Raw genomic sequence first — 14,754 nt, 5'->3', positions numbered from 1 at the left:
GAGCAGGAGGACCGTGTGGTCGTCCTGACTGGGCGGTGGAAGGAGACGCCTGCTGAAGGGGCCGATCAGGTTGGTGAAGTCGCGGAGGAAGCCGTCGGAGCCCAGCGGGAGGGCCGCATCGACGCGGCGGAGAGCCGCGTAGAAGACGACACCGAGGACTGACGTGGGGGCGGGGGCGGGGGCGGGGGCTTGGGCCGGTGGCGGAAGCAAGCGGACGAAGGTGCGCGCAGGGAGGCGGAGCAGCACGCGGAGGGCGAACGAGTTGTCCCTGAGCGGCGGCGCGACGCGGCGGGCCCGGTGAAGTAGGCTGTTGAAGATCAGCGTGTCGATGTTGATCGCGGCCTCGTGGATCGTAGGCGCGTCCGCCACCGCCACCGCCACCCCGCCCGCGCCCGCGTGGACCCCCGCACGAACTCTCTCGATGAAGACGCGGACGAGCACCTCCACGGCGCGCGTGTCGTCCAGGTCGACGGCGAGCGGAGGCTCTCGCGGGAGACGGCGGATCCCCGCTGTGAAGAGGACCGCGAGGAGGGTCGTCCCGGCCTCCGACTCCTGCTGCTCGGGCTCGGCGGCGCGCTGAAGAGGGGCGAGGTCGGCCGGGCCTGCTGGCTGCGGCGCGAGCAGCAGTCGCCGCGCCAGGCCCCCCGCTACGGCCTCGTGGTACAGCTCGAGCAGGACGTTGTGCTGCGGCGCCATCGCAACATCGCCCGCGTGGATCGGAGCGCAGAACCTCCGCGGGGCCCGACGGCGGCTGGGCGAGGCGGCGGCGGCGACGCTCGAGCAGGAGGAGCACGCCGCGCACGAAGAGAAGCAGGTGGCGCGACATGGCGGCGGGAGAGGGCGGGCGGCGGAAGATTGGGCGGGGATTTTGATTTTGGGGATTCCGCGTCGAGAGGGGTTTTGGGGGTTAATATAGTAATTAGATTAGAGTGAACCCGTTTGTTCAAGATTCACCCAATAAATCCCTTGTTGTTGTTCTGTCCAAAATTCAGAATTCAAAACCAGGGAAACAAGTTTAACTACAACAATTTCAATTTCTTTAGCAACGCCTACAGCCGCTCGACATTTTCCCCTAATTCCCCGTCACCCGACACTGCCATGTCCGTGCTCCTTGAACCACTTTCTTCGCTCCGGCACGGCCAACTTGCTGCTAAGACCGCCTCGAGCTACGACGCCCCTCTCTCAGAGGTAGCCGGGCATGTGCTTCTGCAATGTTGTCCTCATCAAGTTCTAGATCTGGACGGACGCCGCCAGGCCCCTCCCTATGCAGATGCAGCATTCGTCCTCTGCATGCAAAAATCAAAATGGTCAAGAACTGAATGGCAGATAGTTTCTTTTTTTTTCTTTTTTCTTTTTTTGTGGGTGAATGGCAGGTCGTTTCTACAAGAACAATGGGAGCCCAAGAGGCATCATCGAGACATAACCATACCGGACATCACCCGTGGGTCACACAAGTTATCAAACCGCGTCCAAAAATGCCCACCCTTTTGGGTCCGGTTCCACTGAAATTAAACTCTAGAAATGTTCCTGTGGCGTGGAAGTACTGGAATAATGGTTATTTTCATCATGGAGAGAAATATGTCTCTTGCAGGTGCTTTATTTATCTCGCTCGGAAGCGGCTCCCCTGACGTATGTCGCCTGCAGTTGTGGCACTGCCATGTGGGCCTGTTTTTCAATGAGCCCATCTGTCACTGATGGAACGGCACCCTGCCGAACGGCAGAGAAGCCTCGTCCATCTCGCTCATATTGCACAAGACTGTAACTTGGCTGTTCTGGCGCACAGTCTTTTCCGCTCTTCGAAAGGCTTGATTTATTTAGGTGGTTATATATACTTTTTAGTTAATTTCAAAATCATAACACCAAGTTTTGTAAGTCCAAACGTAAACCAGCCTTTTCCTTTCTTCTTGTCAACAGGGATATCGATGGGGAAATGTACCAGGTTTCGTCGTCGTTCGGACATTTTAGGCGAAAGGAGACGGGGACGTTATGCCTCCCCGAGGAACAACACCACAAGGCAACACACTCAAGGGTTCTGAGGCTACATCCGCCCAGGTTCTCGAGCTCATCTGAGCCAATAGTGGCAGATGACTGACTCAGGTTCATGAACAAGAATCTAGTGACTATTGGATGCTCAAATGCTGAGAACCTAAGGTTTGCCGCTCAAAAATTAGAAGAACCAACAACAACATAGTGGAAGAATTACTAGGTCACCCACTCAATTGCATAGCAACAAGTGCCGGGATGGGCACATTTTATAACGACTTCTTCAGCAAGGCCTATAGCGGCTCCCTAAAATATTCCGTTCGCTCTGACATGTGCAGCTTGCTACTAGACCGCGTCGAGATATGACACCTCTCTCTCATGGGTAGTCGGGCATGTGCTTCTTCAATGTCGTCCTCATCAAGTTCAACATCTGTACGAACGTTGCGAGGCCCCTTTCTATGCAGATGAAGCATTCGTCCTCTGCATATAATGAAAACCAAAAAACCAAAAGAACAATGAAAGTCAACGAGGGATGCGCATTTTTTTAGCATAAAAGCTAGGCTTTATTCATAAGTTGGTATTGCTACCGAAATTACAGAAGTGTCATGTGGTAGCCCCAGCCAAATATGTCGGCCATGAACCAACTTTACAGCATGCCTAGCTAGTTTATGAGGCTCAAAATTTGAGACTAGATTCAAACTTAAAACAACAAGAACTAAAAGAAGTTTGCCACGAAATTATTTCTTTCACCACTCTACCGTAGTTTCCACCTGATTTTTCTTTGATATGCTTCACTACCTCTTGACAGTCCGACGCAGTCACCAAATTCTGGAGCCCCAAATCCTCGGCCAAAGATAAACCTTCCCTGCATGCAATAGCTTCAAGAGTAGGTGGATCTATCAACCCTCTTAATTATGACAAACACTGAGGATCCCAGATAGTCTCCATTATTGTTCTTGCACACCGCCGCGACTGCACCAACTCCGCTTGAAACCACAGCTTCCACATTGATCTTGGCGCAACCCAGTGTAGTCGGAATCCATCTTCTCGGAATTGCAGTCACTAGATTAGTCACATGATTCTGGACTTGGTTCTTCTCCTGTTCTAGCTCTGATATAAAATGGGTAATGAACATATATGTCGACAGAGGGCTTTGATTTATTCCTTCATGTATTAGCTTCCGTCTCACCCACCAAATGGCCCAAAGGGTAACTGCTACTTTGATAAACTTGCCATGCGAAAGTTGCTCGATCATGGTAAATAACCACCTCTTTGCATTATGTTCGGTGTTGCTCCGCAGTTCATCAATCAACTCCTGATCAACCAGTGACCACACACAGCGAGCAGTGGTACACTCCAGCAGACTATGCTTCCATGAATCCGGAGTTCCACAGATAGCACATGTGCAGCTCGTAGACATATTCCGGTGCATTCTGACGTCCTCCGTAGGAATAGACTAGCGCGCAAGCGTCCACAAGAAGACCCTGATCTTAGCAGGAACAGTGGTTTTCCATAGCCGAACCCAGGCGGACTCATCCTCTCTGCGGTTAGACGCAGCCGAGTGTGATTCCAGCCAGTCTTATCGTCTTTTCTTGGTTTCAACTATCATGCGATAACAAGACCGTACACTGAAGATGCCTGATTTCTCAAACATCTAGGACCAATAATCAGCCACATTCCTTAGGCAGATCGGGATCTGAAAGATTGCCTGTGCATCAAACGGCAGAAACACCTGATTTACTAGCTCCATATTCCAACGTGCATTCCCTGAATCAATCAGTTCAGCCACTAGTTGGGGTGGGTCTGGCACTCTAGACATGAGTGGCCTCATTAACTCAGTCCGAGGAATCCAATTGGTGCTCCATATTTCCGTCGATCCGTCACCAATTCGCCTAATGAGGCCCTGCTTCATAATATCCCTACCTTCCACAATAGATCTCCAAATCTGGGATGCATGGTTTCCAATATTGGCTTCGAGAATTGAGCAGTTTGGGAAGTATACTGCTTTTAAAATTCGAGCACTAAGTGAATCCGGAGAGACCAAAATCCTTCATGATTGCCGAGCCAGGAGAGCCAAGTTAAAAATTTCAAAATCACGGAAACCAAGACCACCCATATACCTTGGCATTGTCATGCTATCCCAAGACACCCAATAGGGTTTCCTCTTCCCTTGTTTGCTACCCCACCAAAAATCTCTTATAGCTGAAGTTAACTTTTCACATATTCCTCTAGGCAGCTTGAAACAAGACATCGAGAAAATCGGAATGGCTTGTGCTACTGATTTGATGAGCACATCCTTTCCTGCAGTAGAGAGGGACTTATCCATCCTCTTATCTTGTTCCATACACGGTCAATAAGATACTTGAACGCTCCATTTTGGATGAGCCCACGTCCGTAGGCAGTGTTGGAAATATGCCCTAGAGGCAATAATAAAAGGATTATTATTATATTTCCTTGTTCATGATAATTGTCTTTTATTCATGCTATAATTGTATTATCCGGAAATCGTAATACACGTGTGAATACATAGACCATAATATGTCCCTAGTAAGCCTCTAGTTGACTAGCTCGTTGATGATCAACAGATAGTCATGGTTTCCTGACTATGGACATTTGATGTCATTGATAACGGGATCACATCATTAGGAGAATGATGTGATGGACAAGACCCAATCCTAAGCACAGCACAAGATCGTGTAGTTCCTTTTGCTAGAGCTTTTCCAATGTCAAGTATCTTTTCCTTAGACCATGAGATCGTGTAACTCCCGGATACCATAGGAGTGCTTTGAGTGTACCAAACGTCACAACGTAACTGGGTGACTATAAAGGTATACTACGGGTATCTTCGAAAGTGTCTGTTGGGTTGACACGGATCGAGACTGGGATTTGTCACTCCGTATAATGGAGAGGTATCTCTGGGCCCACTCGGTAATGCATCATCATAATGAGCTCAAAGTGACCAAGTGTCTGGTCACAGGATCATGCATTACGGTACGAGTAAAGTGACTTACCGGTAACGAGATTGAACGAGGTATTAGGATACCGACGATCGAATCTCGGGCAAGTAACATACCGATTGACAAAGGGAATTGTATACGGGGTTGCTTGAATCCTCGACATCGTGGTTCATCCGATGAGATCATCGAGGAGCATGTGGGAGCCAACATGGGTATCCAGATCCCGCTGTTGGTTATTGGCCGGAGAGCCATCTCGGTCATGTCTACGTGTCTCCCGAACCCGTAGGGTCTACACACTTAAGGTTCGGTGACGCTAGGGTTATAGAGATATTAGTATGCAGCAAACCGAAAGTTGTTCGGAGTCCCGGATGAGATCCCGGACGTCACGAGGAGTTCTGGAATGGTCCGTAGGTAAAGAATTATATATGGGAAGTCGAGTTTCGGCCATCGGGAAAGTTTTGAGGGTCACCGGTATTGTACCGGGACCACCGGAAGGGTCCCGGGGGTCCACCGGGTGGGGCCACCTATCCCAGAGGGCCCCATGGGCTGAAGTGGGAGGGGAACCAGCCCCTGGTGGGCTGGTGCGCCCCCCCTTGGGCCCCCCCTGCGCCTAGGGTTGGGAACCCTAGGGGAGGGGGCGCCTCCACTTGCCTTGGGGGGCAAGGCACCCCCCTTGGCCGCCGCCCCCCTAGGAGATCCCATCTCCTAGGGCCGGCACCCTCCTGGGGTCCCTATATATAGAGGGGGGAGGGAGGGCAGCCACACCCTTGCACTTGGCGCCTCCCTTCCCCCTTGCTACACCTCTCCCTCCCGCAGACGCTTGGCGAAGCCCTGCCGGGATCCCTGCTGCATCCACCACCACGCCGTCGTGCTGTTGGATATTCATCAACCTCTCCTTCCCCCTTGCTGGATCAAGAAGGAGGAGATGTCACACTGACCGTACGTGTGTTGAACGCGGAGGTGCCGTCCGTTCGGCGCTAGGATCTCCGGTGATTTGGATCACGACGAGTACGACTCCCTCAACCCCGTTCTCTTGAACGCTTCCGCTCGATCTACAAGGGTATGTAGATGCACTCCTCTCTCTCGTTGCTAGATGAACTCATAGATTGATCTTGGTGAAGCCGTAGGAAAAAATTTATTTTCTGCAACATTCCCCAACAGTGGCATCATGAGCTAGGTCTATGCGTAGTTCTCTATTGCACGAGTAGAACACAAATTTGTTGTGGGCGTAGATGTTGTCAACTTTCTTGCCGCTACTAGTCTTATTTTGCTTCAGCGGTATTGTGGGATGAAGCGGACCGGACCGACCTTACACGTACGCTTACGTGAGACAGGTTCCACCGACTGACATGCACTAGTTGCATAAGGTGGCTAGTGGGTGTCTGTCTCTCCCACTTTAGTTGGAGCGGATTCGATGAAAAGGGTCCTTATGAAGGGTAAATAGAAGTTGACAAATCACGTTGTGGCTTTTTCATAGGTAAGAAAACGTTCTTGCTAGAACCCTATTGCAGCCACGTAAAAGATGCAACAACAATTAGATGACGTCTAACTTGTTTTTGCAGCAATTGCTTTGTGATGTGATATGGCCAAAATTTGTGATGAATGATGAATGATATATTGTGATGTATGAGATCATGTTCTTGTAATAGGAATCACGACTTGCATGTCGATGAGTATGACAACCGGCAGGAGCCATAGGAGTTGTCTTAATTATTGTATGACCTGCGTGTCAATGATTTAACGCCATGTAATTACTTTACTTTATTGCTAAACCGTTAGCCATAGTAGTAGAAGTAATAGTTGGCGAGCAACTTCATGGAGACACGATGATGGAGATCATGATGATGGAGATCATGGTGTCATGCCGGTGACGAATATGATCATGGAGCCCCGAAGATGGAGATCAAAGGAGCTATATGATATTGGCCATATCATGTCACTACTATATAATTGCATGTGATGTTTATTATGTTTATGCATCTTGTTTACTTAGAACGACGGTAGTAAATAAGATGATCCCTTATAATAATTTCAAGAAAGTGTTCCCCCTAACTGTGCGCCGTTGCTAAAGTTCGTCGTTTCGAAGCACCACGTGATGATCGGGTGTGATAGATTCCTACGTTCACATACAACGGGTGTAAGACAGTTTTACACATGCAAAACACTTAGGGTTGACTTGACGAGCCTAGCATGTACAGACATGGCCTCGGAACACAGAGACCGAAAGGTCGAACATGAGTCGTATGGAAGATACGATCAACATGGAGATGTTCACCGATGATGACTAGTCCGTCTCACGTGATGATCGGACACGCCCTAGTCGACTCGGATCGTGTAACACTTAGATGACTAGAGGGATGTCTAATCTGAGTGGGAGTTCATTAGATAATTTGACTAGATGAACTTAATTATCATGAACTTAGTCTAAAACCTTTGCAAATATGTCTTGTAGATCAAATGGCCAACGCTCATGTCAACATGAACTTCAACGCGTTCCTAGAGAAAACCAAGCTGAAAGACGATGGCAGCAACTATACGGACTAGGTCCGGAACCTGAGGATCATCCTCATAGCTGCCAAGAAAGCATATGTCCTAGAAGGACCGCTAGGTGAAGCACCCATCCCAGAGAACCAAGACGTTATGAACGCTTGGCAGTCACGTGCTGATGATTACTCCCTCGTTCAGTGCGGCATGCTTTACAGCTTAGAACCGGGGCTCCAAAAGCGTTTTGAGCAACACAGAGTATATGAGATGTTCGAGGAGCTGAAAATGGTTTTCCAAGCTCATGCCCGGGTCGAGAGATATGAAGTCTACGACAAGTTCTATAGTTGTAAGATGGAGGAAAATAGTTTTGTCAGTGAGCACATACTCAAAATGTCTGGGTTGCACAACCGCCTGTCCCAGCTGGACATTAACCTCCCGGACGAGGCGGTCATTGACAGAATCCTTCAGTCGCTCCCACCGAGCTACAAGAGCTTTGTGATGAACTACAATATGCAGGGGATGGTGAAAACTATTCCTGAAGTATTTTCAATGTTGAAGTCAGCAGAGGTAGAAATCAAGAAGGAACATCAAGTGTTGATGGTCAATAAAACCACTAAGTTCAAGAAGGGCAAGGGTAAGAAGAACTTCAAGAAGGACGACAAGGATGTTGCCGCACCCGATAAGCCAGTTGCCAGGAAGAAGTCAAAGAATGGACCCAAGCCTGAGACTGAGTGCTTTTATTGCAAAGGGAAGGGTCACTGGAAGCGGAACTGCCCCAAATACTTAGCGGACAAGAAGGCCGGCAACACTAAAGGTATATGTGATATACATGTAATTGATGTGTACCTTACCAGTAATCGTAGTAACTCCTGGGTATTTGATACCGGTGTCGTTGCTCATATTTGTAACTCACAGCAGAAGCTGCGAAATAAGCGGAGACTGGCGAAGGATGAGGTGACGATGCGCGTCGGGAATGGTTCCAAGGTCGATGTGATCGCTGTCGGCACGCTACCTCTACATTTACCTACGAGATTAGTTTTAAACCTTAATAATTGTTATTTAGTGCCAAGTTTGAGCATGAACATTGTATATGGATCTCGTTTAATACGAGATGGCTACTCATTTAAATCCGAGAATAATGGTTGTTCTATTTATATGAGAGATATGTTTTATGGTCATGCCCCGATGGTCAATGGTTTATTCTTAATGAATCTCGAACGTAATGTTACACACATTCATAGTGTGAATACCAAAAGATGTAAAGTTGATAACGATAGTCCCACATACTTGTGGCACTTCCGCCTTGGTCACATTGGTGTGAAGCGCATGAAGAAGCTCCATGCTACCCCGCAAAAAAAAGCTCCATGCTGATGGACTTTTAGAGTCTCTCGATTATGAATCATTTGACACATGCGAACCATGCCTCATGGGAAAAATGACCAAGACTCCGTTCTCCGGAACAATGGAGCGAGCAACCAACTTATTGGAAATCATACATACATATGTATGCGGTCCAATGAGCGTTGAGGCTCGTAGAGGATATCGTTATGTTCTCACTCTCACTGATGACTTAAGTAGATGTGGGTATGTCTACTTGATGAAACACAAGTCTGAGACCTTTGAAAAGTTCAAGGAATTTCAGAATGAAGTAGAGAATCAACCCCGAAAAATAAAGTTCTTACAATCAGATCGTGGAGGAGAATATTTAAGTCATGAATTTGGTATACACTTAAGAAAATGTGGAATCATTTCACAACTCACGCCGCCTGGAACACCTCAGTGTAACGGTGTGTCCGAACGTCGTAATCGCACTCTATTGGATATGGTGCGATCTATGATGTCTCTTACCGATTTACCGCTATCATTTTCGGGATACGCTCTAGAGACAGGTACATTCACTTTAAATAGGGCTCCGTCTAAATCCGTTGAGACGACACCGTATGAATTATGGTTTGGGAAGAAACCTAAGCTGTCGTTTCTAAAAGTTTGGGGATGCGATGCTTATGTCAAGAAACTTCAACCTGAAAAGCTCGAACCCAAGTCGGAAAAATGCGTCTTCATAGGATACCCTAAGGAAACCAATGGGTATACCTTCTACTTAAGATTCGAGGGCAAGATCTTTGTTGCCAAGAACAGATCCTTTCTGGAAAAAGAGTTTCTCTCGAAAGAAGTAAGTGGGAGGAAAGTAGAACTCGATGAAGTACTACCTCTTGAACCGGAAAGTAGTGCAGCTCAAGAAAATGTTCCTGTGGTGCCTACACCGACTGGAGAGGAAATTAATGATGATGATCAAGGTACTTCGGATCAAGTTTCTACTGAACTTCGTAGGTCCACAAGAACACGTTCCACACCAGAGTGGTATGGCAACCCTGTCCTGGAAATCATGTTGTTAGACAACGGTGAACCTTCGAACTATGAAGAAGCAATGGCGGGCCCAGATTCCAACAAATGTCTTGAAGCCATGCAATCCGAGATAGAATCCATGTATGAAAACAAAGTATGGACTTTGACAGACTTGCCCGATGATCGGCGAGCGATAGAAAACAAATGGATCTTTAAGAAGAAGACGGACGCAGATGGTAATGTTACCATCTATAAAGCTCGACTTGTCGCTAAGGGTTATCAGCAAGTTCAAGGGGTTGACTACGATGAGACTTTCTCTCCCGTAGCAAAACTGAAGTCTGTCCGAATCATGTTAGCAATTGCTGCATACTATGATTATGAGATATGGCATATGGACGTCAAAACGGCATTCCTTAACGGCTATCTTAAGGAAGAACTGTATATGATGCAGCCAGAGGGTTTTGTCGATCCTAAGAATGCTAACAAGGTATGCAAGCTCCAGCGATCCATTTATGGGCTGGTGCAAGCATCTCGGAGTTGGAACATTCGCTTTGATGAGATGATCAAAGCGTTTGGGTTTGTGCAGACTTATGGAGAAGCCTTTGTTTACAAGAAAGTGAGTGGGAGCTTTGTAGCATTTCTCATATTATATGTAGATGACATACTTTTGATGGGAAATGATATAGAACTTTTGGACAGCATTAAGGCCTACTTGAATAAGTGTTTTTCAATGAAGGACCTTGGAGAAGCTTCTTACATATTAGGCATCAAGATCTATAGGGATAGATCGAGACGCCTCATAGGTCCTTCACAAAGCACATACCTTGATAAGATTTTGAAGAAGTTCAAAATGGATCAGTCCAAGAAAGGGTTCTTGCCTGTACTGCAAGGTGTGAGATTGAGCTCGGCTCAATGCCCGACCACGGCAAAAGATAAAGAAGAGATGAGTGTCATCCCCTATGCCTCAGCCATAGGATCTATTATGTATGACATGCTGTGTACCATACCTGATGTAAACCTTGCCGTAAGTTTGGTAGTAAGGTACCAAAGTAATCCCGGCAAGGAACACTGGACAACGGTCAAGAATATCCTGAAGTACCTAAAAAGGACAAAGGACATGTTTCTCATTTATGGAGGTGACGAAGAGCTCGTCGTAAAGGGTTACGTCGACGCTAGCTTTGACACACAGCTGGATGACTCTAAGTCACAAACTGGATACATGTATATGTTGAATCATGGAGGAGTAAGCTGGTGCAGTTGCAAGCAGAGCGTCGTGGCGGGATCTACATGTGAAGCGGAGTACATGGCAGCCTCAGAGGCAGCGCATGAAGCAATATGGATGAAGGAGTTCATCACCAACCTAGGAGTCATACCCAATGCGTCGAGGCCAATCACTCTCTTTTGTGACAACACTGGAGCTATTGCCCTTGCCAAGGAGCCCAGGTTTCACAAGAAGACCAGGCACATCAAGCGTCGTTTCAACTCCATCCGTGAAAATGTTCAAGATGGAGACATAGATATTTGCAAAGTACATACGGATCTGAATGTTGCAGATCCGTTGACTAAACCTCTTCCGCGAGCAAAACATGATCAACACCAGAACTCTATGGGTGTTCGATTCATCACAATGTAACTAGATTATTGACTCTAGGAGACTGTTGGAAATATGCCCTAGAGGCAATAATAAAAGGATTATTATTATATTTCCTTATTCATGATAATTGTCTTTTATTCATGCTATAATTGTATTATCTGGAAATCGTAATACACGTGTGAATACATAGACCATAATATGTCCCTAGTAAGCCTCTAGTTGACTAGCTCGTTGATCAACAGATAGTCATGGTTTCCTGACTATGGACATTTTATGTCGTTGATAACGGGATCACATCATTAGGAGAATGATGTGATGGACAAGACCCAATCCTAAGCATAGCACAAGATCGTGTAGTTCGTTTTGCTAGAGCTTTTCCAATGTCAAGTATCTTTTCCTTAGACCATGAGACCGTGTGACTCCCGGATACCGTAGGAGTGCTTTGGGTGTACCAAACGTCACAACGTAACTGGGTGACTATAAAGGTATACTACGGGTATCTCCGAAAGTGTCTGTTGGGTTGACACGGATCGAGACTGGGATTTGTCACTCCGTATGATGGAGAGGTATCTCTGGGCCCACTCGGTAATGCATCATCATAATGAGCTCAAAGTTACCAAGTGTCTGGTCACAGGATCATGCATTACGGTACGAGTAAAGTGACTTACCGGTAATGAGATTGAACGAGGTATTAGGATACCGATGATCGAATCTCGGGCAAGTAACATACCGATTGACAAAGGGAATTGTATACGGGGTTGCTTGAATCCTCGACATCGTGGTTCATCCGAAGATATCATCGAGGAGCATGTGGGAGCCAACATGGGTATCCAGATCCCACTGTTGGTTATTGGCCGAAGAGCCGTCTCGGTCATGTCTACGTGTCTCCCGAACCCGTAGGGTCTACACACTTAAGGTTCGGTGACGCTAGGGTTGTAGAGATATTAGTATGCAGCAAACCGAAAGTTGTTCGGAGTCCCGGATGAGATCCCGGACGTCACGAGGAGTTCCGGAATGGTCCGTAGGTAAAGAATTATATATGGGAAGTCGAGTTTCGGCCATCGGGGAAGTTTTGGGGGTCACCGGTATTGTACCGGGACCACCGGAAGGGTCCCGGGGGTCCACCGGGTGGGGCCACCTATCTCGGAGGGCCCCATGGGCTGAAGTGGGAGGGGAACCAGCCCATGGTGGGCTGGTGCGCCCCCCTTTGGCCCCCCCTGCGCCTAGGGTTGGGAACCCTAGGGGAGGGGGCGCCTCCACTTGCCTTGGCGGGCAAGGCACCCCCTTGGCCGCCACCCCCCTAGGAGATCCCATCTCCTAGGGCCGCCGCCCCCCTGGGGACCCTATATATAGAGGGAGGGAGGGAGGTCAGCCACACCCTTGCACTTGGCGCCTCCCTTCCCCCTTGCTACACCTCTCCCTCCTGCAGACGCTTGGCGAAGCCCTGCCGGGATCCCTGCTGCATCCACCACCACGCCGTTGTGCTGTTGGATCTTCATCAACCTCTCCTTCCCCCTTGCTGGATCAAGAAGGAGGAGATGTCACGCTGACCGTACGTGTGTTGAACGTGGAGGTGCCGTCCGTTCGGTGCTACAATCTCCGGTGATTTGGATCACGTTGAGTACGACTCCCTCAACCCCGTTCTCTTGAACGCTTCCGCTCGATCTACAAGGGTATGTAGATGCACTCCTCTCTCTCGTTGCTAGATGAACTCATAGATTGATCTTGGTGAAACCGTAGGAAATTTTTTATTTTTTGCAACGTTCCCCAACAGGCAGCCCCAAATATTTCTCGCTAAGTTGTTCATTGGGAACTTGCAAGATTTGTTTCACCTGCTGTCTCAATGATTCTGGACATCCCTTGCTGAAAAAACATGATGGTTTATTGATACGTCCATTTTGTATCATGCTTTTATATCAATATTTATTGCATTATGGGCTGTTATTACACATTATATCTCAATACTTATGGCTATTCTCTCTTATTTTACAAGGTTTACCATGAAGAGGGGGAATGCCGGCAGCTGGAATTCTGGCTGGAAAAGGAGCAACGTTGGAAACCTATTTTGCACAGCTCCAAAAGTCCTGAAACTCCATGAAACATCTTTTTGGAATTAATAAGAATTTTTGGGCAAAAGAAATACACCAGGGGGCCCACACCTCATCCAGGAGAGTGGGGGGCGCCCCCCCCCCCTACTGGGCGCGCCCCCTGTCTCCTGGACCCCCTGGTGGGCCCTCCATCTTTTGCTATATCAGAGCTTTTACCCTGGAAAAAATTATGGGCAAGCTTACGGGACAGAACTCCACCGCCACGAGGCGGAACCATGGCGGAACCAATCTAGGGCTCCGGCGGAGCTGTTCTGCCGGGGACACTTCCCTCCGGGAGGGGGAAATCATCACCAACGTCATCACCAACGATCCTCTCATCAAGAGGGGGTCAATCTCCATCAACATCTTCACCAGCACCATCTCCTCTCAAAACCCTAGTTCATCTCTTGTTTCCAATCTTGTATCAAAACCACAAATTGGTACCTGTGGGTTGCTAGTAGTGTTGATTACTCCTTGTAGTTGATGCTAATTGGTTTACTTGGTGGAAGATCATACGTTCAGATCCTTTATGCATATTATGAACATGAATATGCTTTGTGAACATGAATATGCTTTGTGAGTAGTTACGTTTGTTCCTTAGGACATGGGTGAAGTCTTGCTATTAGTAGTCATGTGAGTTTGGTATTCGTTCGATATTTTGATGAGATGTATGTTGTCTTCTCCTCTAGTGGTGTTATGTGAACGTCGACTACATGACACTTCACCATTATTTTGGCCTAGAGGAAGGTATGGGGAAGTAATAAGTAGATGATGGGTTGCTATAGTGACAGAAGCTTAAACCCTAGTTTATGTGTTGCTTCGTTAGGGGCTGATTTGGATCCATATGTTTAATGTTGTAGTTAGGTTTACCTTAATACTTCTTTTGTAGTTGCGGATGCTTGCAATAGGGGTTAATCATAAGTGGGATGCTTGTCCAAGTAAGGGCAGTACCCAAGTACCGGTCCACCCACACCAAATTATCAAAGTACCGAACGTGAATCATATGAACTTGATGAAAACTAGCTTGACGATAATTCCCATGTGTCCTCGGGAGCTCCTTTCTCATTATTGGAAATTGTCCAGGCTTATCCTTTGCTACATAAAGGATTGGGCCACCTTGCTGCACTTTGTTTACTTTATTTACTTGTTATTTGTTACCATTTATCTTATCACAAAACTATCTATCACCTACAATTTCAGTGCTTGCAGAGAAAACCTTACTGAAAACCGCTTATCATTTCCTTCTGCTCCTCGTTGGGTTCGACACTCTTACTTATCGAAAGGACTACGATTGATCCCCTACACT

Source organism: Triticum dicoccoides, chromosome 4A, assembly GCF_002162155.2.
Source record: "Triticum dicoccoides isolate Atlit2015 ecotype Zavitan chromosome 4A, WEW_v2.0, whole genome shotgun sequence".
NCBI classification, from domain to species: Eukaryota; Viridiplantae; Streptophyta; class Magnoliopsida; order Poales; family Poaceae; genus Triticum; species Triticum dicoccoides.
This window is presented reverse-complemented; position numbering follows the sequence as displayed.